Source organism: Lepisosteus oculatus, unplaced genomic scaffold (genome assembly GCF_040954835.1).
Source record: "Lepisosteus oculatus isolate fLepOcu1 unplaced genomic scaffold, fLepOcu1.hap2 HAP2_SCAFFOLD_70, whole genome shotgun sequence".
Taxonomy (NCBI): domain Eukaryota; kingdom Metazoa; phylum Chordata; class Actinopteri; order Semionotiformes; family Lepisosteidae; genus Lepisosteus; species Lepisosteus oculatus.
In genome coordinates, this window is record NW_027168257.1 from 67,938 (window position 1) to 90,737 (window position 22,800).

At 47.2% G+C, this 22,800-nt stretch overlaps 3 non-coding genes across 3 annotated transcripts; 1 reads left to right on the plus strand and 2 right to left on the minus strand.

The window, feature by feature from the left end:
* Positions 1–9,707: 9,707 nt before the first annotated feature.
* On the minus strand, positions 9,708–9,781 carry trnat-agu (transfer RNA threonine (anticodon AGU)). The gene has a single exon. It is a non-coding gene; the product is annotated as a tRNA-Thr (tRNA).
* Positions 9,782–11,870: 2,089 nt separating this feature from the next.
* trnae-uuc (transfer RNA glutamic acid (anticodon UUC)) lies at positions 11,871–11,942 on the minus strand. The gene has a single exon. It is a non-coding gene; the product is annotated as a tRNA-Glu (tRNA).
* An 8,243-nt stretch (positions 11,943–20,185) lies between these two features.
* LOC138233695 (U4 spliceosomal RNA) lies at positions 20,186–20,327 on the plus strand. The gene has a single exon (XR_011187624.1). It is a non-coding gene; the product is annotated as a U4 spliceosomal RNA (small nuclear RNA).
* The last annotated feature ends 2,473 nt before the right edge of the window (positions 20,328–22,800 follow it).

Sequence of the window (22,800 nt, forward strand, 5' to 3'; positions counted from 1 at the left end):
AGTCGCTGGAGCACTCCGCTCAGCTGATCAGCACAGGCCCTCAGAACTCTGGGACAGATGTTATCTGGTCCTGTGGCCTTACCCCCGTGCAGCCTCTTCAGCTCCTTCTTCACCTGGTCAGCTGTGATGGTCAGCCTGGCCCGGGGGATGATGCTCATAGTGCTTTCAGTGCCGGAGGTGTTAATGGCAGAGGTGTTGGAGAGTGGCAGCTGTGGGGGATGGGTGGGTGAGCAGCCGTCGGGGGTTGTAGCTGTAGGCGGCCATGTTTGTGGGGGGATGGAGGAGGTGTTGGGCAGTTGCAGCTGTGAAGGGTTAGGGAGCGTGTGGCTGTGGGGGGATGGGTGTTGCGCCACAGAGGACCCAGAATCAAACCTGTTAAAGAACTGGTTCAACTTGTTGGCCATCTCCAGGTTCCCTTCTGTTGCAACCCCAGCCTGTTTGAAGCCAGTGATCTCTCTCATGCTGCTCCATACATCTCTCACCCTATTCCTTTGCAGCTTGTCCTCTACCTTCCTCCTGTAGGCATCCTTGCTCTCTCTTAACTTCTGCTTTAGCTCCCTCTGTACACGCTTGACCTCTTCCTTATCTCCCCTCCTAAAGGCTCTCTTCTTGTCATTCAGAAGAGCCTTCAGGTCGCTGGTGATCCAGGGTTTGTTATTTGAAAAGCAGTGTACGTCTTTGGTGGGGATGGTGTTGTCTACGCAGAAGTTAATATAGTCAGTGACACAGTCCACCATGCTGTCTATGTCCTCCCCATGTGGTTCGCACAGCACATCCCAGTTGGTGGCCTCCAAAGCACCACGTAGATCCTCCATAGCCTCCTGAGACCATCTCCTCACGGTCCTCATGGTCACAGGTTGGCGCTGGACAATAGGCTTGTATAGTGGTGTAAGCAAGACAAGGTTGTGATCTGATCTGCCAAGGGGGGGAAGGGCTGTGGAACTATATGCATCCTTAGCATTGGCATATAATAAGTCCAGTGTTTTGTTTTCCCTGGTCGGGCACTTAACAAACTGGTGGAAAGTAGGCAGAGTGGTGGAAATAGATACGTGGTTAAAGTCTCCTGAAATAGCTATAAAAGCGCTTGGGTGCTTTGTTTGTAGCCTGGCTGTGACTGTGTTTATGACGTCACACGCTACCTCTGCATTTGCCGTAGGTGGAATGTAAACAACAACAAAGATGGCGCATGTAAACTCCCGCGGCAGATAGTACGGACGCAGTCCTACGGCTACCAGTTCAATGTCCGGGTTACAGACGCGCTCCTTAACATGAATATGTCCAGGATTACACCATCTGTTGTTTACAAGCACCGCGAGCCCCCCTCCTTTCCTCTTACCGCTTTCGGTATTTCTGTCCGCCCGCACCGTCTGAAAGCCGCCGATGGTAACGTTCGAGTCCGGAATAAGTTCCTGCAGCCACGTCTCGGTGAAACACATGATACTGCATTCACGATACTCCCTCTGGCTTCTCACCAATGCTCCCAGTTCGTCCATCTTGTTCGCTAAGGACCGCACATTTCCCATGATGATCGAAGGAAGGTAGGGTTTAAATCTCCTTCTCTTCGCCTTTCGCGTCGCACCAGCCCTACAGCCTCGGCTTCTCCTCCTCAGCTCCTCCGGCACCGATGGCTTCTCTCCAGTGAGTAGAGGCGGACGCGCTAGCGCGATCAGCTGGTCCCGCGTGTAGACAATGCCTCTGTGGCTATCGGCATTGCAACTCGATAGCCACAGAGGTCCGAGTATCAGAAAAAACAAGAAAAAGTTTCTCAGCTTCCTAGTATCCATCATGTTGTGATCGCAAATCTAGTTGCCGGCAAAGGTATGAAGAAAAAACACTAACACACTAGCATTTACTAACTGAAAGAAACAAAAAGACAACAAAAAGACACGGAGCTGCTGTAGCAGGCTGCCACTAACATGGCGCCATCTTGAATTACTGGCGTATGCAGTAATTGGATCGTATGCAGTTCAGCAGAAAAGTGTTACAGAAGGAACTTGGCTTTGAACCTCGGCACTTGGATTTCATCTTCGCTCTCCCAGGTCAGAAAGCATCTGAGGTTGTTTTTGCTACCTATTCTCTGTTTGAACAATGTGTGGATGTGTTTGAGGCAAAAAGAGGGAAAGTTCCTGCCCTTGAGAAGATCATCTTGCAGCCTCTGACACGGAGAGAGAGGAAAACGGTGCATGTTGTTGTGTTCTCGGAACTGGCAAAGACGGAGGACATTCACACCTGGCTTAACCAGTACTGCATCGTCCACCATGGAACTGAGGTTAGAGATGTTGACGGTATAAAAACAGGAGCAAGGAAATTCGAGGTTTGCTTGCTACCGGACAATGTAAATGGAGGCTTAAGGCACCTGCCCTCTACAATCCGGCTGGGCGCCTGCAATGGCTATGTTTTTTATGTGGGACAACCAAAGGTGTGTCGGCGCTGTGGTGCTGTGGGACACCTGGCATCGTCCTGCACTGTGAAATGCTGCAAGACCTGTGGCAAACAGGGACATTTAGCCTCTGACTGTTCAATGCTGCCAAAGTGCAATTTATGTGGCTCGGAAGGACACGTTTTTAAGAACTGCCCTCACGCCTACGCCAATAAACTCAAAATGAGAAAGGATGAGGCAGTGCTTGTTTCAGCCAAACCGGCCCGAAAAGCCAAAGCAAACAACAAGTCAAACAAAGAACCCTTGTTGGACAAAGAGTCTCAGGCTCCAGCCAGGATCAGTCCTGCTGTGGCGCTGGGGCCGGTGGAAGAGAAATCCACTACGCCCCCACAACCGCAGACTGCACCAGACAAGCACGAGGGTTTGAAAACCCCCGAGAACAGCGAGGACCCCTCCCCCATTCCTGCTCCTCAGAACGAGGGCCAGTGTGGGGCCCCCCGGTGGAGCGGGTCCAGCGAGGAGACCCAGGATTCAGCGGAGCTGCTTTTCTCAGACTCTGCAAGTGCTACAGATGCCCTCCTCTCCTCCATCCAGTCCATCACGGAGGATCTGCAGCAGCTGGTGGGTGAGGGGGAAGAGGAGACTGGTGCATTGGCTGCACCCCTTTCCCCTCAGTGCTCCCAGGAGCTGGACTTGAGGAAAAGGAAAAATGACTCTGTTTTCTCCCCGAGCGAGGAGGAAGGAGAGCATGGCGATGGGGACAGCTGGAACCCCTCCACCCCTCCCTCTACCCCCTTCCTTGAAATGGACTCCGTGAATGCTTTTACTGCTGCCACCCTGATGAAGGCTCATTCAGAGGATGGCTGGCAGGAAATTGGTAAGAAGAAAAAGAAAAAGAAGAAGGTAACTAGTGAGACAAAAAAGACTTTAAACTCTCAGACACATATAGATGTATATATCCCACAACAGCAGGATATACATGGTCAGGGAGGAATAGCAGCTCCAGAATTGACTATTGCTTTGTCTCAGAGAGAGTGAAAGTTGTTGGGGTCACTCTTCAGCCTGTCTTCTTCTCAGATCATCAGGCTTTAGGGTGTAGAGTGGAACTCCAGGGCGGGACTGTTTTTGGCCCAGGCCTCTGGAAACTCAACACAAAGCTGCTAGAGAACGAGGGGGTAGTATCCCGCTACAAGGAGAAACTATCACAGTGGCTGTCCTTGCAGTGTCTGTACGGGTCAGTAGGAGAGTGGTGGGAGGAGGTGAAGGTGAGGACAAAGGCCTTTTTCATGGCTGAGGGAAGGAAGGCTGCTGCCAGACGGAGAGGAGTGCTAGTCAGGAAACAGAGGCAGCTGCAGCGTCTCTACACGATGCTGCACAGTGGCTTCGATGTGCTCGAGGATATCGCCCTTTTAAAAAAGGACATCCGGAGCATAGCCGAAGAAAGTAGTCGAGGAGTGCTGTTAAGAAGCAGAGTGCAGTTCTTGGAAGAAAATGAGAAGTGTACTCGCTTCTTTTTCAGGAAAGTGGTAGGCTCCAAGTCTGTCATGGAAAGTGTAGTTGATGAGGAGGGACGAGAGAGAACAGAGCCGAGTGCTATTCTCTCCTGCACCGAGGCCTTCTACTCAAGACTGTACAGCTCTACAGAGGTAAAGGATGAAGAAATTCATTTTTTTACCTCAAAGCTAGAAAACGTTTTGAGTGAAGAAGATAGGGAAGTACTTGAGAGGGATTTGACAGTAGAAGAGCTGAGACAGGCTATGGAGAGCTTACAGCAGGGGAAAACTCCGGGTGCTGACGGGCTCCCTAAAGAATTTTATTGCACCTTTTGGGATCTGCTTCAGGATCCGCTACTGCTCCTATTCGTGGAAAGCTATAAGACAGAATTGCTGCCTGACTCCTTAAGAGAAGGCACTATCTCTCTCTTGTTTAAGAAAGGAGCAAAGAATAACATAAAGAACTGGAGACCCCTCAGCCTGTTAGGCGTGGACACTAAGATCCTCTCCAAAGCCCTTTTCCTGCGCCTACAAAATGTAGTGGCCTCACTGGTAGGGAAAGAACAGACTTGTGGGATAGCAGGACGCCTGATGAGCGACAACCTGGCCTTGTTGAGGGATGTCTGTCTGTACTCAGAGGATCGCTCCCTCCCTCTGTGCATTTTAAGTGTAGACCTAGAAAAGGCCTTTGACCGGTAGGCGGTGCGTGATTGGTTGACCGACAGGGGCACTCGTGGTCCATTGGTCTGTCGTAGAAAGACTTACTGTAAACGTCTTTACTGTGCCCGTTGTAGATATTGAATTTTGCCACTGAAGGGAAATCTTAGTACCTGAGCATAAAAAGAATAGGAGCATACTGTAACGCGTGTGAAGGCCATAAACGATATTAATTTTGGAACGTAAACATACAGTATATAGCTGGTCTTGGTACTTTAAAGAAAAAAATACACACCAGTATTCCATTTCTCCCTAACCATTGTAAGCTTCGAAGTCTTTAACTAACGTGATACCGGAGTCAACAAGCATACTTTTAGAATTTGATTAAAAGGGAATATAATATGGAATCACGTATCTCAAGAAATTAATAACGATATAATTATATTCATGTTGCAAAAGAACTGCAACGGACATAAAAACTCCCTTGCTTTTAACAGAGCGTTCCATAATTTCTAACTACGAAAATGCCAGGTGAAAGGATTTGTAAACATATTTTGTTAAAGCAAGTCAGTTTTTTCCGCAACACATAAAATACATTTTTCCAAGAAAGTTTAGCCTTTGTCACTAATGAAACCACTAAATAAAGACATAAATATAGAAATCTTAAGATTTGTTTTATTTAATGTTGGTAGCAGGATGAACTGTCAGAGTGTATATTTTGTCACAAAGTTGCTGCAAGATGTTAACAGTGAAAAAGGTATTTAGAAATGAGTTATTTCAAGATGAAAAAGAAAACATACACGAAACATGGTTTCATAACGACCAGAATCGGTCTTGAGATATTTTTAACTTGATTTACAGTATTTGAGAGGTATGTCTTAACACCGATACTACAGTGCTTAAGTACTGCTCACGTATATGTTTCTAGGTTTATATTATGCATTTCATACGGTCAAATTACTTTTGAGCAACTAATAAGAAGCGCGAAACGGTATGCGTTTTAGTTTCGTTTTGTGCTGGGACCCGTGGATTGATTAGAGATATCAAGTACATACAAGTCATTTTTTAAATGTTGTAGTTCGTCTTGAAAAAATGTTACGAGTACATCATCTATCAACAATTACACAGGTTCTGTTTCCATATTGCGGATTTTGGTTAGGTATTATCAAATCCAGTGGCGCTGTGTGTTAGTTTACTGAGTCCCATGTCACATGGTCTGTGATTGAAACCTGTAAAACCGGTTTAATTCGTCACAGCCAGCACTCTTCAGGTGTGAGGGTCTTCTGCTCAGAATGAAACGCTAAAATGTTTGTGTTTATTCTAATGGTAGTGGGGGCAGGGTGTGTGGGAACAGGTTTGGTTGAAATTGCATTGGACATCTATGTTCTTCACACCTGAAACATTTTCTCTGAAAGCATTTTCTTCGCAGTTTAACCGATCTTGTTACAGCATGTTACAGTTTACTATTATTAACCATATTAATTTTAAGTGCATTAAAGTGAATGTAAAATCTTGTAAAAATATATTTTCATTGTTCAAATATACATTAAGTCTGACTATCATATAATAAGTTAAATACAAAACTAAAGATAAAATAGGGTTAAATATAATTCAAAATATTTTGCTAACAATGTTAACTGTTTATGAATAATAAAATGTATTAACTAAGGAGTAGGATGGCACAGTTGTTAGTATGTTTTTTGTTTTGTTTCTTTTTCATAAATACAACAGTAGTACCTGATGTCTCAGTGGCTTTCAAAATTAAATTATGCATGCAAACCTGTGAACTTGAAAGATAACTAAGATATCCATCCATTATATTCCATAATATCCATGAAATATATGGCGCTGAAATATGTGTGACGCAGTGGTGGCCTGACACGGTGAGGTGCCCTGGCAGCTGTGTGATGCAGTGGTGGTCGGGTATGTAGAGGTGCACTGGCAGCTGTGTGTTGTGACGCAGTGGTGGCCTGGCACGGTGAGGTGCGCTGGCAGCTGTGTGATGCAGTGGTGGTCGGGTATGTAGAGGTGCACTGGCAGCTGTGTGTTGTGACGCAGTGGTGGCCTGGCACGGTGAGGTGCGCTGGCAGCTGTGTGATGCAGTGGTGGTCGGGTATGTAGAGGTGCACTGGCAGCTGTGTGTTGTGACGCAGTGGTGGCCTGGCACGGTGAGGTGCGCTGGAGCTGTGTGATGCAGTGGTGGTCGGGTATGTAGAGGTGCACTGGCAGCTGTGTGTTGTGACGCAGTGGTGGCCTGGCACGGTGAGGTGCGCTGGAGCTGTGTGATGCAGTGGTGGTCGGGTATGTAGAGGTGCACTGGCAGCTGTGTGTTGTGACGCAGTGGTGGCCTGGCACGGTGAGGTGCGCTGGAGCTGTGTGATGCAGTGGTGGTCGGGTATGTAGAGGTGCACTGGCAGCTGTGTGTTGTGACGCAGTGGTGGCCTGGCACGGTGAGGTGCGCTGGAGCTGTGTGATGCAGTGGTGGTCGGGTATGTAGAGGTGCACTGGCAGCTGTGTGTTGTGACGCAGTGGTGGCCTGGCACGGTGAGGTGCGCTGGAGCTGTGTGATGCAGTGGTGGTCGGGTATGTAGAGGTGCACTGGCAGCTGTGTGTTGTGACGCAGTGGTGGCCTGGCACGGTGAGGTGCGCTGGCAGCTGTGTGATGCAGTGGTGGTCGGGTATGTAGAGGTGCACTGGCAGCTGTGTGTTGTGACGCAGTGGTGGCCTGGCACGGTGAGGTGCGCTGGCAGCTGTGTGATGCAGTGGTGGTCGGGTATGTAGAGGTGCACTGGCAGCTGTGTGTTGTGACACAGTGGTGGCCTGGCACGGTGAGGTGCGCTGGCAGCTGTGTGATGCAGTGGTGGTCGGGTATGTAGAGGTGCACTGGCAGCTGTGTGTTGTGACGCAGTGGTGGCCTGGCACGGTGAGGTGCGCTGGCAGCTGTGTGATGCAGTGGTGGTCGGGTATGTAGAGGTGCACTGGCAGCTGTGTGTTGTGACACAGTGGTGGCCTGGCACGGTGAGGTGCGCTGGCAGCTGTGTGATGCAGTGGTGGTCGGGTATGTAGAGGTGCACTGGCAGCTGTGTGTTGTGACGCAGTGGTGGCCTGGCACGGTGAGGTGCCCTGGCAGCTGTATGATGCAGTGGTGGCCTGGCACGGTGAGGTGCGCTTGCAGCTATATGACGCAGTGGTGGCCTGGTACGGTGAGGTGCGCTGGCAGCTGTGTGATGCACAGCTCAGTTGGTTTTGTCCAACTGAGCAATCTTGCTTTCATAAAATATACCAACATTTTAATGACTGATGATTAACATGCTGTAATACACAGTTCAAAATTAAAGGCTCAAATGCTGTACATGAGAGGTTAAGCTCCCCCTGGCGGTTTTACAAGGCGACGCCGGATAGTTAGTCACGTGACACACGTGAACCGCGTGATACCCCGGTGGGCGTGTCGCGGTATGCCGCGAAATACCTCACCCATTTTGAATGGCTGCATCTGTACGTTCAGAATCAAACCCGCAGCTGTTGTTTGACTTTATTTCTTGACTAATTACAACTGAGTGTCGCACGAGCAGTTACGTAAACTTGTCTGGTATATTTGAAAACAAATGCCGTTCTTCAATTAAAACTAACAGTACATTGTCAGGGACATTCAGTTCTATAAAAACAAGAGACAGACAAGAGAATATTTCTTCCTTTCATGTGGACTACGTGTTGACTTACTGGTCGGAATAATTGAAAAGTTCGGGTTCATAGCCGATGCAGTGCGTGCTAATTAGAACAGCAACGCTGAGTTCTCAGCACCGTACTGAGCCCAGGTGTTTTTCTAAAGCTGTCAGGTGCAGTTCATTTACATGAAGGAAATCTCTTACTGGGTGCAATTACAATGCAGTAAGTAGCACAGACTACTTAGGGAGCAGCCCGGTGCGTTTAAAAATGACCTGAGCCAGACAGGAGTCGAACCTACAATCTCCTGATTCGTAATCAGACGCGTTATCCATTGCACCACTGGACCTGGTGTGACACTGCAGGACTGTAACCCAGTGAGCTCAGCCCTGCAACTAGTAAAATATTACCCCCGGTCCATTCTTTTCCAAAAGTGAGAAACACCTGTTTTCTACATGTTGTCTGTTTTAAAACCATATCTCTTTAAACCAAACCAAGAGTTTGTCTTTTGCACTGCTATTCTGATTCATTTCGATTTCAAAGAAAAAAAAAACATTACCTTCCAAAGCATCATAAAATTGTCCCTTCTTCCAGACTCTACTTCTCTCTTGTAGTAGTACAGCAGACCTTTCCAGGTGAGCAGATCACAGAGTCCGAAATGAGCTTCCTCCATCAAGCAAAGTACCTGAACATGACTCTGTCATCATAAAAGCGCCCCTGTAATAAAGAAATTAAATCCGAAATCAAGAGGGCAGTTGCCTACTGAAATACAAGAAGTCATCAATTTTAACCTAGCAACACATTAAAGGCTGCATCTATACAAGTACGATTCTAGAAATGCTCACCAGATTACGTTTTAAGAAGGAACTGTGCCTCAGGTTCCGCCGAGATCTTAACTCGGATGGCAGGATTCAGAGTCCGGAGTGCGGACTGATGGCGCACGGAGGGTCCATATACTGTGGATCCCTCAGTGATCTTCCGCGTATTCAAACCGCCAGCGTGTGACTCCCCTGTCCCCGTGACCTCATTGCTCTGCTCTCTCCTCTGTGCAGCCGAGCCCGGCTCATGGTAAAGTGAAAAAAAATATGCCCTCAACGTGAGATTTAGTCTGGAGCGAGGATAGATGTTACCTTTTTATCATTGAACAGGATGTATGTGATGTGGCGATTAGGTTCAATTTTGTATCCTCTTTAAAAGATTAAGGACTGGGGTGAGCGTGATTTACCAGCTAAGAACCCGACGTGCGCACCGTTTAAGCTGCATAGACTCGGTCGTTTAACTCTTCTCCATTAGTAGGGTTAAGGTTAAAGAAAAAAACATTGCTGACTTATTTTTTTTTTTGCCAGCCGCTAGCGCTGATTAGCAAGGTTTGTATTTCATGTTTTGCAAGTTGCATCCATTTTAAGAAAAACAAGTCGCGTTAAAGACAGGAAATGAATACTTGCATTTAATTAAGTCTAGCTGTAGGCGGTTGTCCATAATGACCAGTACTGTTCAAGAAGACAGAACAAGGAAGGCACCGCTGGGATTCGAACCCAGGATCTCCTGTTTACTAGACAGGCACTTTAACCAACTAAGCCACAGCACCCCAGGAGTGTTGTCCTTTTGCAGCCACTTGGACACACCTTTAGAAAAACATTTTGTTAACAGGCATTCTGCCTCAGCCTAAACACCTATAGCTTGCAAAGCGCATGCTATTAGACAGGCACCTCTGCAAGACCTTAAGAGTCTCTTAAACTAGTGATAGTAAGGTGTTCCCAATGGGTGATGTTCGGCTTTCAAATCATCTCTCCGTGGAAGCGCCGAGATGCAGCTGTTTAAGGCTTAGAAGCAGCTGACTGTTTCACTACCTAGCTGATCACTGTCAGTCAGGGAGCTTAGAGGTGAAAAGCCTGTCTGAGAGACAATTCGCCGTCGATCAGTTCAATATGTTCCGTACCAGCTCGGCGCACCCGAGATCATCTTGGTAGCCGTGTAGCTCAGATGAGTGAGAGCTTGTGTGTATTTACCACCGTGATTGGATGCCGGCCCTTCTCAGGTCACAGTAAACCTTCTGCTCAAAAAAAGTGAGGTAAAACCTCACTCTGCACAGTAAAACCTAAAAAAGTGAGGTTTTATTTAATCTCTGACCAAGGGAAACGTTTCATTTTTTCAAAGAAATGTTTGTTAAAAAATAAAGTCATAGTTCCATGGGATTCAATCATAGACCGTGTGACATGGAAGTCAGGAACCTAACCCACTAAAGCACTACAGAAACATTATCGACAGACAATGTACAGCGTGTACTATTCTTGTGTTGTGGTACATGAATATAATTATATCGTTATTAATTTCAAATTTATAACTTTATTAACTTTATAAATTTATTAACGTTATTAATTAATTTCACGACGCACAGACAGAGCGTGGGGAGCTGCCGCCTGCAAACACGGCTCCAGGCAGGACTCCGCTCTGCAGGAGCCGCAGAGCAGAGGAGATGGGGGCAGCTTAGCTCCTGTGCAGAGACCTGAGCTGTTGTTGCTGCGGACGCTGTCTTTTCTGCACTCGGGGTAGGAGTGAATGTTGAGTTGCCCTTAGAAATGAAGCAAAGCACTTCAACGGCACGGGTGTGTGTGTGTGCGCCCTGGTGATTCTGGGAGACAGATCGAACCTGGGCTAAAAGAGAGGGGGCTTAGCCCTCTTCCATTTGCTACTTCAAAGTTGTACAACCCATTTGTATCTGCTAGGCGGCGCAGTCGTCGTGCACAAAGAACGCTTTGAAAAGCGTCAAAGGCAAGTCATTCTGAGTTGGTCGTTTGTGTTTTCCGTTCAGACGCGAAATGCTGAAATGATCTCTCGGCTCCTCGGTTGTCATTTCTGCTCCGTAAAGGAATCACAGCACGCGTCGGCTTCCAGCACGGTGGGTCAGGACACGATGCCGGGGGGTCGGAGAGAGCGATGTCTTCCTCGTTAGTATAGGACCTGTCACCTGTCCCCACCTGTCACGCGGGAGCAAGGGGTACATCAGGACGCGCATTGAAGTGAAAGCAGGATGCGCTGCGACATGCACTGTGCAGATCCTGCCACACTAAGAGGTGAGTGGGTCTGTTCGATCACAGCGCTAGGCGAATCCCCAATCCCCTTTTGTGCGTGGCGACAAAAGAAATCTGTTTGTTTTTCGCCCGGTTTCGAACTGGGGACCTTTCGCGTGTGAGGCGAACGTGATAACCACTACACTACGGAAACTGTGGTAAGACATGCCCAGCGGCCCAGTGCTGAGCTTCGCCAATGCGATTCAGCTGCTTCCAGTGCCTTTATTGGAGTGCGCTGATGGACCGTGCTCTCTCTCCAGAGACCAGCACGCCTCTCATGGACGGAGCAGGAAAGGTGGCGTCACATTCTACAGCCCTCTCCACGCAATCGACGAAATCGGGCTACTGACGTGGAGAAAATCGCCTCTCCAGAAAGTGCAAATATCATCTTGGAGAGTATAAATCCTATTGCCGAAGGTCAGCCCTGTCTACCAGAGTAACCCTCCCACCTCCTGCAGCGATGGTCAGCTGGTCTCACACGCGAGAAGTTTCGGCTGGAAACAAGCGCCCCCTCTTCTCGCACGTTTTGCACGTTCGAGTAGTTTTAATGCGGCTCCTTCGTACACGGTGCTGATCTTTTGGAAAGCAGGAGGCAAAACTGACACGTTCCCATACCAGGAGTCGAACCAGGGCCGCCTGGGTGAAAACCAGGAATCCTAACCACTAGACCATATGGCAGCGAACAACCCTGCTGTTCCCGGCATCATGCAAGCAAACTACATAAATATGAGAAAACACGCAAGAGAGTTGTCACTCAGAGTGTCGAAGGGTCGATGTATACTGGGACTCAGTTGAAATGCAACGTCAGGACTTTTCCGTTTATGTCACACGAAGAGAGCACAGCCTTTTCCGCCCTGCCACGTGTGTATCGGTAACTCGACGTGATCGTATAGTGGTCAGTACTTTGCGTTGTGGCCGCAACAACCCTGGTTCAAATCTGGGTCACGGCAGAATAGGGGTGTTTGCTTTTACTACTTGCATGAATGAAGGCAAAAAAAAGCCAATCGATGTGAACGAACGGCGCTTTACAGAGGAGTACTGCCTGACTGGATCGTTGATGAACGACAGAGGCCACTCCGACCTCTTCTCGGGGTTTCTTCAATGACTTACTAAGGATCTTCTTCACATTCGCCCATGCAGGGGAAGCCAGTTACACCATAGCAAACGCAGGAAAGTGCATTTCATGCAGAGACCAGGAGGGACCTGTTTACACCAAGAGTGGTCGGAGTATGGAACAATGCGCCCAGCCCTGTTGCTGGAGTCGATTCTTGATTAGATCTTGGGCTCACTAAGAGGCCCCCGCTGGGTACTAATCTTTCTGTTGTTCTCGCAGGTGTTGCGCTGCTTTTGAGCCGACAGAGCTCGTCTTGGTCTGTCGGGACAGCCCAATTGCAAATGATCGGCTCCAGGTACAGAAAAAACGTGCGTTTGGTACAAGAGTGCATGAAGGCACCGGAAATACATTGGGAACAAATGACTGGTGGTTCAAGACCTCTGTGAAGTGCAGGAGCGTGCAAGAAGAGGCTGTTTGCACCCGGTCTCGAACCTGGGACCTTTCACATGTTAGGCAAACGTGATAACCACTACACTACGGAAACCTGTAGGGTTTGTTGCTGGTGTATCGCTTGCGTTTCGGGCTGAGAAAGGGACGCGTCATTTTAGGCAGGGGGCGCTGGAGAGAGGAACAAAGGGAGCGATGAAACAAAATGCCGAAACCCGGGATCGAGCCAAGGACCTTTAGAACATACTCTCACGAATCGTTAGAATATGTGCGTTTGATCATCAATTGCGTAACAACCACATTCGTTCGACTTGAGCCATCAAGCTCATAGTTTTCAAATCTTGAAAGCTGTCATTGAGCACATCATAGTCTGCAGTACGCCCCGTAACTTGCGTACTTCAACAGAAAGAAGAGCAGACAGCTCCATAAATATGCGAGGCGCAGAGAGTGCAAGGCGAGCCGCACACGTTTCGGTGGCTGAGAGAGGGCAGTTTTTGCTTCTGCATTTCCCAAGTAAGGACGCATGACAACAAGCGATCGCGGTGCTCATTTACGACATAGTGGTGATGAGTTTTCAGTACGTGTTCTTTTGAACGAGCAATGAGGTTGCTGCCTTGGACAGCTGACTGCACGCTCTCATTGTGCCACGTGATGAGTATTCACCAGGCTCGTTCAGTCATTAGTCACATTCCATTGTTTGCCATAAGCAGATGCTGCAAGGTGATGTGGATATCAGTTCCCAGTCTTGTGGACGAGGACAGAAAGAGCACACAAGGGCTCAGCCGGGAGTTGAACCCGGGACCTCCCACACCCTAAGCGAGAATCATACCCCTAAACCAATGAGCCACAGCAGCACTTTCTATTTTATCCTGTCAGCGAGCTTGAGGATGGGGGAGAGGCGTCATTCGCTCGTCCAGTCAGACCTTCATCAATAAGTCAAGAAAGCCGCAATTACACGACTGCCTTGCAGACGAAGGGCAGTGAACTGCACCCGGTAAGAGGGGAACAAGCGGCACTAGGCGACACTGAGGCATGAGCCCCAGCAAGGGGGGTTAGCTTGCATGGTACAGCGCTCGCTTTGCATGCGAGAGGTAGCGGGATCGTTTCCCACGTCCTCCAGGTGTGTGCTTAGAGCTTGATGTGCCGAAAGGTGTCCTTTAGCCTGTGGTCACACCTTGCATGGAGAGCGTCATGCAGCTGTCAATCATTTCGCAGCCACGCCCCCTCTTCATCTTCTCTCTGCCTTAAGCGTCTCCGCCACTCTCTCTTGACATTTCATGTCAGCATGTCAGAAGTCCGAGTGACGTTTTTAATGGCTGAGTGAGGGCACGATGCTGAAGCAGAGAGGCCACTTCAGCCAGAGAGACTTGTGCTAGGTGAGATCTGAAAAACGGACTCGCAACAGAAACAGACCAAAAAAGTATCGGTGAGATCAAAAGGCAAATGCAACATCCAGCAGAGGGCGTCTAAAGATTAGGGAACGGGCGACTGAAATCCATATGAGGCAAACTTTCCGGCTGTGCACTGCAGCTGGCCTCGTTGGCGTAGTTGGTAGCGTGTCAGTCTCTTCATCTGAAGGTCCTGAGTTTGATCCTCACACGGGGCAGGGCTGCTTCCTCTCTTGCTCTTTTCAAACACTTGCGGCAACTGTTCGCTCATAACCACGTCTGGAATGCGTGACCTTTACACGGGGGAGAAGCAACGCCGCATCCCTTTTCTAAAGAACATTCACATTCAGAAATAAGTCAAGAAATTTGCCATTACTTTTGCTGTCAGCCTGCCCATGTTGCCAAAGAAAGATTCACTCGGCGTCAACATGACAGAACAGCGATCACTTGAAAACACTGTTCCACACTCCGTAAGCAAGAACTTCAGTGTTTGCAGTCACCCGATATGCCGATAGTCAAAGGAGCACAAAACACGAAACGTCAAAAGACAAGATGAGTTGATGGAAAGAGCGTTGAATTGATGAGCACAAAAGTTCAGCTCGTACAATAGGCAACGAAGGTCCCGGCGTCATCATCGCACTTGAAAGGACTGCCTTGCAGACTAAGGGCAGTGGGAGGTTGCTGTTTTGAGATGGAGGCATTGGGATGGTGGGCCGAGATCTATTCTTCTTAAGGAATTCTTCATCGTGAAAGATCGGTCCACAGATCATCCAAAGAACTTACAAATTTTTTTGACTCAGGGAATCACGTCTTGAAAATACGGCTTGGACGCGTAACGGCATTCTATCCAACTATCCAACTGCAGGACTTGAGGGTTTTTTGTGCTTTGTTCTGTTTTCGTTGACATCGCATTCGTAAGAGCGTCAAAAAAAGGCAATTCCAGCATCTAACACGAATAAAAGGGCTATTGAAACTGCAGGGCTGCGCAGCTTCTAAAATCCTTGCACACAATTCTCCGTTATTGTTACTTCCTTCTTTCTGTCTAACAAAGTTCCCTTTTCCTGACCGGACGGGGAGACTATCATTCCAACTTGAAGCCAGCCTTAAGTTCTCCGAGGCGCATTTGTCTGCTAGCATGCATTTTGTGAAATTTTTTTTTGTTGTTGTTAAACCGAAAGCGACTTTGAAAAAGGGTTCCGCCGCCGCCCGGCACTCTATGTTAGACTGTATCAAGAAGGCAGCGCGTGCTGCAGCCGTGGCCGAGTGGTTAGGGCGATGGATTAGAAAGCCGTCGGGGTCTCCCCGCGAAGCTTCAAGTCCTGCCGCCTACGGTGTCGTCGTGTGTCTGCGCAACAAAGGAGAAGCACCCGTTTCGCTTTTCCCGCGACTTTTAAAACACGAATGATCTGGATTTCTAAATGAATGGCTCTTAAAATGTGATCTGATCTTCATCTGACGCATAATAATAAATAAAGACAGTCTTGTTTAACAAACAACACACAACATTTTACATTGTCAATTCAGTTCAAATCAATGTATTTCTATATAGCGCCTTTCACAACAAGGTTGTCCCAAGGCACTTAACAATGCAAGTTGTTAAGAGCCTTGTGTCTAATATGCCGCCTAGGTTACGTGCTGTCTCTTTGAGGCAAATGTTTAAATCCTCTGAGTTAAGTGCTGAAGTTATAGTAGTCCTATCAGTATTGTTGCCTCCGATCAACAGATCCTCAGTTTTCTCAGAGTTGAGTAACAAAAAGTTTTCACACATCCAAGTCTTTCCTTCATTAATGCATTTAACTAAAGTGATAATAGAAGAGTTGTCGTTTGGTGTAAACAAAATGTTTATTTGAGTGTCATCAGCATATGAATGGAAGTTCATATTATTTTTTCGTATTATCCTACCTAGCAGCAGCATGTAGAGAGAGAGAGCAATATTGGTCCCGGCACTGATCCGTCTGGTACCCCAAATTGAACTGGTGACGTTGATGAAGCAGTACAATTATTAGATATTTGAACATAATGAAAACGATGAGTAAAATGTGAAGTAAACCACTGAAGGACGGTTCCAGATAAGCCAACCTCAAACTCAAGCCTGTGTAACAAAACAGAGAGGTCAACCGTGTCAAAGGCAGCTCTAAGATCTAGAAGCACAAGCACTGTTGCATTCCCTGCATCAGTAGCTAAGAGAATATCATTTACGACTCTCGTTAATGCAGTTTCAGAAACCAGACTGAAATTTCTCAATTATATTATTTGAATCCAGATACGATTGACGTTGGGCAACAACTATTCTCTCAAGACTTTTAGATTGAAATGGGACCTTTGAGACAGGCCTGTAGTTGTTAAGAACTTGTGGATCCAAATTTGACTTCTTAAGGAGCGGTCTAACAACTGCTACCTTAAATTGATCAGGTACAACGCCTGACGCAAGCGATGCATTCATCATACTAATTATAGGTCCTGCCAGTCCTTCGAGGGAATCTTTGACTAGCTGAGTGGGGATGGGATCTAGCGAACAGGTGGTTGACTTTGTCTTACGTCTGTGTTCATGAGTCCACCATAAGAAGAAATCTGAACAGGAGTGGTGATCATCCGAGGTCACCACGGAGGAAACCACTGATCTCCCCAACAAAAAAACCACCACTGCCCCTCTCAAGTTTGCTAAAGACCACATGGATGTTCCACAGCAACTCCTGGAACAATGTTCTGTGGACAGACGTGACAAAAGTTGAACTTGTTGGTAAATGTGCACAGCGTTATGTTTGGAGATAACAAAACACTGCATACCAACTCCAAAACCTCATCCCACCTGGGAAGCATGGCGGAGGCTGTAGGGCTTGCAATCATCGAGGGACCGATGAATTCCAAGATGTATCAGGAAATTCTACAGCAGAATTTCAGGGTGTCTGCCTGTGATCTAAAACTCGAAAGACGCTGGGTCATGCAGCATGACAAAAACAAAGGAGTACATCAACAACAGAGTGGCTGAAACAGAAGAAATTCCGTATTTTGGGATGGCCAAGTAAGAGTCCTGACCCCAATCCCATTGAAGTGCTGTGGCATGATCTGAAGCAGGCCGTTCAGCGCAAGACATCCCAAAAATATACATGAACTGAAAGTTTTGCATAGAGGAATAGGCCAAAATACCTCCTAACCGCTGCTCAGGTCTGACCAGCCGCTACAGAAAGTGGGGGTTGAGGTTTTTGTCAATAAAGGAGGTTCCACTAGCTCCTTAATATAAGGGTTCACGTACTTTTTCCATCAATGACCTTGATTGTTTAAAACATTTGTTAAAACAGCAATGTCAAATGTTGGGCGTGTGTTGTTTGTTAAATCAGACTCTCTTTATTGATTATTATGACTAAGATAAAGATAAGATCACATGTTAGGAGCCATTCATGCAGAAATCCACATCATTCCGAAGGGCTGTTTACAAAAGTTTTTCTCCCAACTGTATGTGAGAGAAAAGCAGAGACGCTCACTGAGTAAGGTGGGGTTGCAGCTTCGCAAATTGCAAGGACATTTGTACTCTCAAAAGGGGACAGGAGCAACCCAGATGGGACTCGAACCCACAATCCCTGGCTTAGAGTGCCAGTGCCTTAGCCATTAGGCCACTGCGCCACACTGGGTGAGGTTGATCACGCTGATGAAGAGCCAGTTTTTTTTTCCTTTGCTTTTTCAAAGGGATCCCCAAAAATAAGGGAAGTTAGGCAGCAGAAGGTTTACTGTGACCTGAGAAGGACCGGCATCCAATCACGGTGGTACACACACACACGCTCTCGCTCATCTGAGCTACACGGCTACCAAGATGATCTCAGGTGCGCCGAGCTGGTACGGAACATATTGAACTGATCGACGGCGAATTGTCTCTCAGACAGGCTTTTCACCTCTGAGCTCCCTGACTGACAGTGATCAGCTAGGTAGTGAAACAGTCAGCTGCTTCTAAGCCTTAAACAGCTGCATCTCGGCGCTTCCAAGGAGAGATGATTTGAAAGCCGAACATCGCCCATTGGGAACACCTTACTATCACTAGTTTAAGAGACTCTTAAGGTCTTGCAGAGGTGCCTGTCTAATAGCATGCGCTTTTCAAGCTATAGGTGTTTAGGCTGAGGCAGAATGCCTGTTAACAAAATGTTTTTCTAAAGGGGCCTCGCACTCTTTTCCAAGCAATGGTCACCATCCCCACCGAGTGTCACAATGTAGTCATGTCCTAGGACGTCACCTGTTAGTCTCCATTTGTCTGCCACCAACACTTTCGGTTACGGGGTCACAACCGCACCCCGGAGAGCAGAGGAGCCGTTGGCGTTCTGGTGGCGCAGATTGGGCTGAAGGTGGGGCGCTTGAATCTCGCTGTTGGAGGCCGTCTGAAACTGACCCAAGCCTTTCCCTTGAATTAAATGTAAATAAGAAATGAACACCAGATGCACATGGAATCAATCACGTGTTTCCTTTGAGCCGTTTCAAAGACTGCTCCAGAGTTTACCTTGCACAGATGCGCAAAGATTAATGATGGGGGTGCATGCTTCCAGGCGCCTTACAACTGTAGGGACTGATTAGAGACAATTCGTAGCGTGTGTTCGTTTCCATATACGCCCCGTGTTGCAATGGTAGGATGAAGTCAAATACGGCTTGGACGTGTAACGGCATTCTATCCAACTGCAGGGCTTGAGGGTTTTTTTGTGCTTTGTTCTGTTTTCGTTGACATCGCATTCGTAAGAGCGTCAAAAATAGGCAATTCCAGCATCTAACACGAATAAAAGGGCTATTGAAACTGCAGGGCTGCGCAGCTTCTAAAATCCTTGCACACAATTCTCCGTTATTGTTACTTCCTTCTTTCTGTCTAACAAAGTTCCCTTTTCCTAACCGGACGGGGAGACTTTATCATTCCAACTTGAAGCCAGCCTTAAGTCCTCTGAGGCGCATTTGTCTGCTAGCATGATTTTGTGAAAGTTCAAATTCGGACAAACACAATCTGTGGCGTTTAGCGTGACATAGTCTTGCAGGCATCGTGCTGTCTCACTGCAATACTATACCGCTGGAGGAAACAGTCCATCTGGCCATGAAACTCATTTGAACGTCTAGCTACAGCAACTAACAATATCATGATTTATTCAGGATGTGTGGAATCAGAACGTCCCGGAGACAGCTTCCGAAATCGTGATCATTCTCTGGTGGTGTCCTGCTGGGATCCTGTGGGCGTGTGTTGGTGGTATAGTGGTGAGCATGCAAAAGCCACTGCATTGGCCAGGAATCGAACCCGAGCCTCTTACTTGGCAGGCAAGAATTCTTCCACTGAACCACCAATGCTCAATACCTGTACCTTCAAAAAAGACGCTTTTTTGGTGCTCTGTTCAAAAAGCGTCGACATCTGTTTCCAGCTGCAAAATGCCATCCGCGGACGCTGAAGAATTTATTTATTTAGACACTGCTCAGAATCCCCTGTAAGATTCTCCCTCAGTTCCTTTGAGCAGTGTTTTACCTCTTTCAAAAGGCTTCACTTTCCAAGTCACATTCCAAGGCTCATCGAACCCGGGCTGTTTCCTCCAGCGGTATAGTATTGCAGTGAGACAGCACGATGCCTGCAAGACTATGTCACTCTAAACGCCACAGATTGTGTTTGTCCGTTCGTGTCAGTCGTCGTGCAACCACGGGAAGTGGGACACAAACATGCTGCAATGCTTTCAGGACGTTAGGATTTGTTTATGCAACATCCGAGAAGAGTACTTGTGGCTTGAATGTGAACTGTACGTGCCCGCCCCCTTTCCTCTGTAGTGCATGAGTTCCTCCCGGCATGCCCTTCGTCATTGTTCTGTCATCTTGTATTTAAAGGGTTGTATTCCTGCTGCTGAAAATAAGCAACGGTTTTCTCACAACGGCCTTTGTTTCCGACGTTGCCCTTGTCTGTCATGAAATTCTTCAAAACCTCAAGCTAGAAGAAGAAGACGACAAATATGAAGCGTTACAGCAACGACATGCCATGAGACGATTGATAACGATTTCCGTAGGATCCCCGCGGTTTCCTGGCAACCGTCAGCTTTGCGCAGTGGCAGTATCGTAGCCTGTGAGCTTTAGCCGAGGCGCGATTATTACTAGTTGAAAACTTTTCCCAATACCCCCCTTCCGCCGGTTTGCAATACAATCGGCGAAAGCAATTTTTGACAGTCTCGTCAGAGACTGAGCAAGGTGTTTAAAGACAGATTTTGTCATGGTGACATCATGATAGAAAGAAACGAGCTTGTTACGTTTCAACAGAAACGCTCTTTAGCTCTTTCAGCGTTATGCAGAGAACAGCGTCTGTCGAGATCACTTTTGAGTCAGCGCGAAACGCCGTGTGCTGTCAGTTTGATTTCATATTGCTCGTAGCGGCCCCCGGCTTTTGTCTGTCAAACGTTAGGTTGCGCTTCTTCATGCTGCATCGTCGGCATGAGTGGAGCTTTATAAACGTCTGTACTTACTGCGCCCCATAAGAAATCGTTTGTCCCCGTTCAAAAGAGATTGTGCGATGTCCTGCAGCATACCTTTGACAGTTTGAAAAGAGGAATTTATTCTGCTTCCTGTGCGTGCAGTAGTTACAAAGTTGAACGCCTTTACACGATCTGCTGCAGTTTTCAGTGGGCGGGCTTTGTCAAATGGCTTGGAAAAACGCACTGTGTTTCGGCTCGGGAAACATCATGAGCAGTGTCCTGCATGTTTTCTGTGTATAGCTGTCTTTTAACGCATACAGAATTCATTCGAAATCATTGATTTCTCCAATTAACAAGGGTCCCTTAAAGGATGAGTCAAAGTAACGTCTAATCGGATTAGTTTCCTTAGAGCTGGTTCAGAGTTTGCTCAAGAGTTTACCTTTCACAGATGCGCAAAGAAGAATGTTGGGGGTGCACGCTTCAAAGCGCCTTACAGCTGTAGGGAGTGATTCGAGACGATTCATGGCGTGTGCTCGTTCCCATATACCGTACGCCCCGGGGTGCAGTGCTAGGATGACATACAATACCGCTTGGGCACGTAACGGCGTTATATGCAAGTGCGGGACGTGAGGGTTTTCGTTTGTTCGTTTTGTTTTGCTCTGCTTTGCTTTGTTTCGTGGTCAAGAGGCGTAAGGTAAGTCGTAATCCAGGGAGAACACTGGTGGCAAACAGTCCGAGGTGAGAGGCGAGGTCCAAAGTCGAAAAGGCAGAAGGGGAGTCCAATATCCAGAATAAACGAGGTAATGGAAAAACGCCAGGTAGAGCTCTCAAGGAGTAGACTCAATACCGAGCAGCGGGAAGCAGGTAAAGATGGTAAAAATAGCACTGCGTACCGCACGGTGGAGTGTGTGCAGGTGGGTTAACTCGTGCGGCGGCGTTTGTTAATAATCACCCACTGCTGGTGCTGATTAGATCGCTTATGAGTTGGTCTTAACTGCCTGGCGGTCATGACAAGCTCCTCTTTAAGCTGTGGTTTAGTTTTGCATTCATGTGTTTCTAGAGCAGTTATTTATAGGGGTGGGTGGGTCTTTCACAGAGGCTCAGGACAAATCCCCCACATGAAATTTTACTGTGTGCGTTCAGACAGTCACAGGTCAAGAGCCAGGCAGGAGGACAGTGGACAGAAGAGCCAACGAACTAAAAATAAAAGAACGAATATGAAAAAGCCACCATCTTTTTCTTTTTGACATTTTCCAACTTTCATGCAAGCCAGGACAAAGTTGCTCGTACAGATGCAGCCATTCAAAGTAAGCGGTACAGACACGTACCGCAGGTAAGATGACACGCGATACCGGGGTGCGTGATTGGTTGACCGACAGGGGCACTCGTGGTCCGTTGGTCTGTCGTAGAAAGACTTACTGTAAACGTCTTTACTGTGCCCGTTGTAGATATTGAATTTTACCACTGAAGGGAAATCTTAGTAGCTGAGCATAAAAAGAATAGGAGCATACTGTAACGCGTGTGAAGGCCATAAACGATATTAATTTTGGAACGTAAACATACAGTATATAGCTGGTCTTGGTACTTTAAAGAAAAAAATACACACCAGTATTCCATTTCTCCCTAAACATTGTAAGCTTCGAAGTCTTTAACTAACGTGATACCGGAGTCAACAAGCATACTTTTAGAATTTGATTAAAAGGGAATATAATATGGAATCGCGTATCTAAAGAATTTAATAACGGTATGATTATATCCGTGTACTGCGGCAGAGCTATGTAGGGCTGTTTCGCCTGCCTGATCATGCGAGCTTTCTTGTAGCCTACTGGTCTAGGTGCGTGACTACCAACTGGCAGGTTGTGTGTTCGAATCCAGCTGCTGCTGGACTTTTCATTTTTATTTATTTATTTTTTAATCGCGTAACATAAACATATTACCGTATGCAAACTGTACTGTATACAGTATGTATATGTATATTTAATGTCTTAACTGTGCCCGTTTAATTGAATTAAAAAAAAATATTTAACACGAACATTAAGCTGTTTACATCTTCCGCCTGAGAACAGTCACCCGTTGCTACCCAACGCAGAATGGTGATTGGCTGACCCCTCTGATTGGAGAAAAAAGACGTGCTGGTGTGCTATACCAGGAAGAGGATTTCTTTCTATTCAAAACGTGTATTTTAAAAGTTTAAGAAGTAAAAACCTTACAGCGTACACAGATTTCTAAACTGATCAGGATCG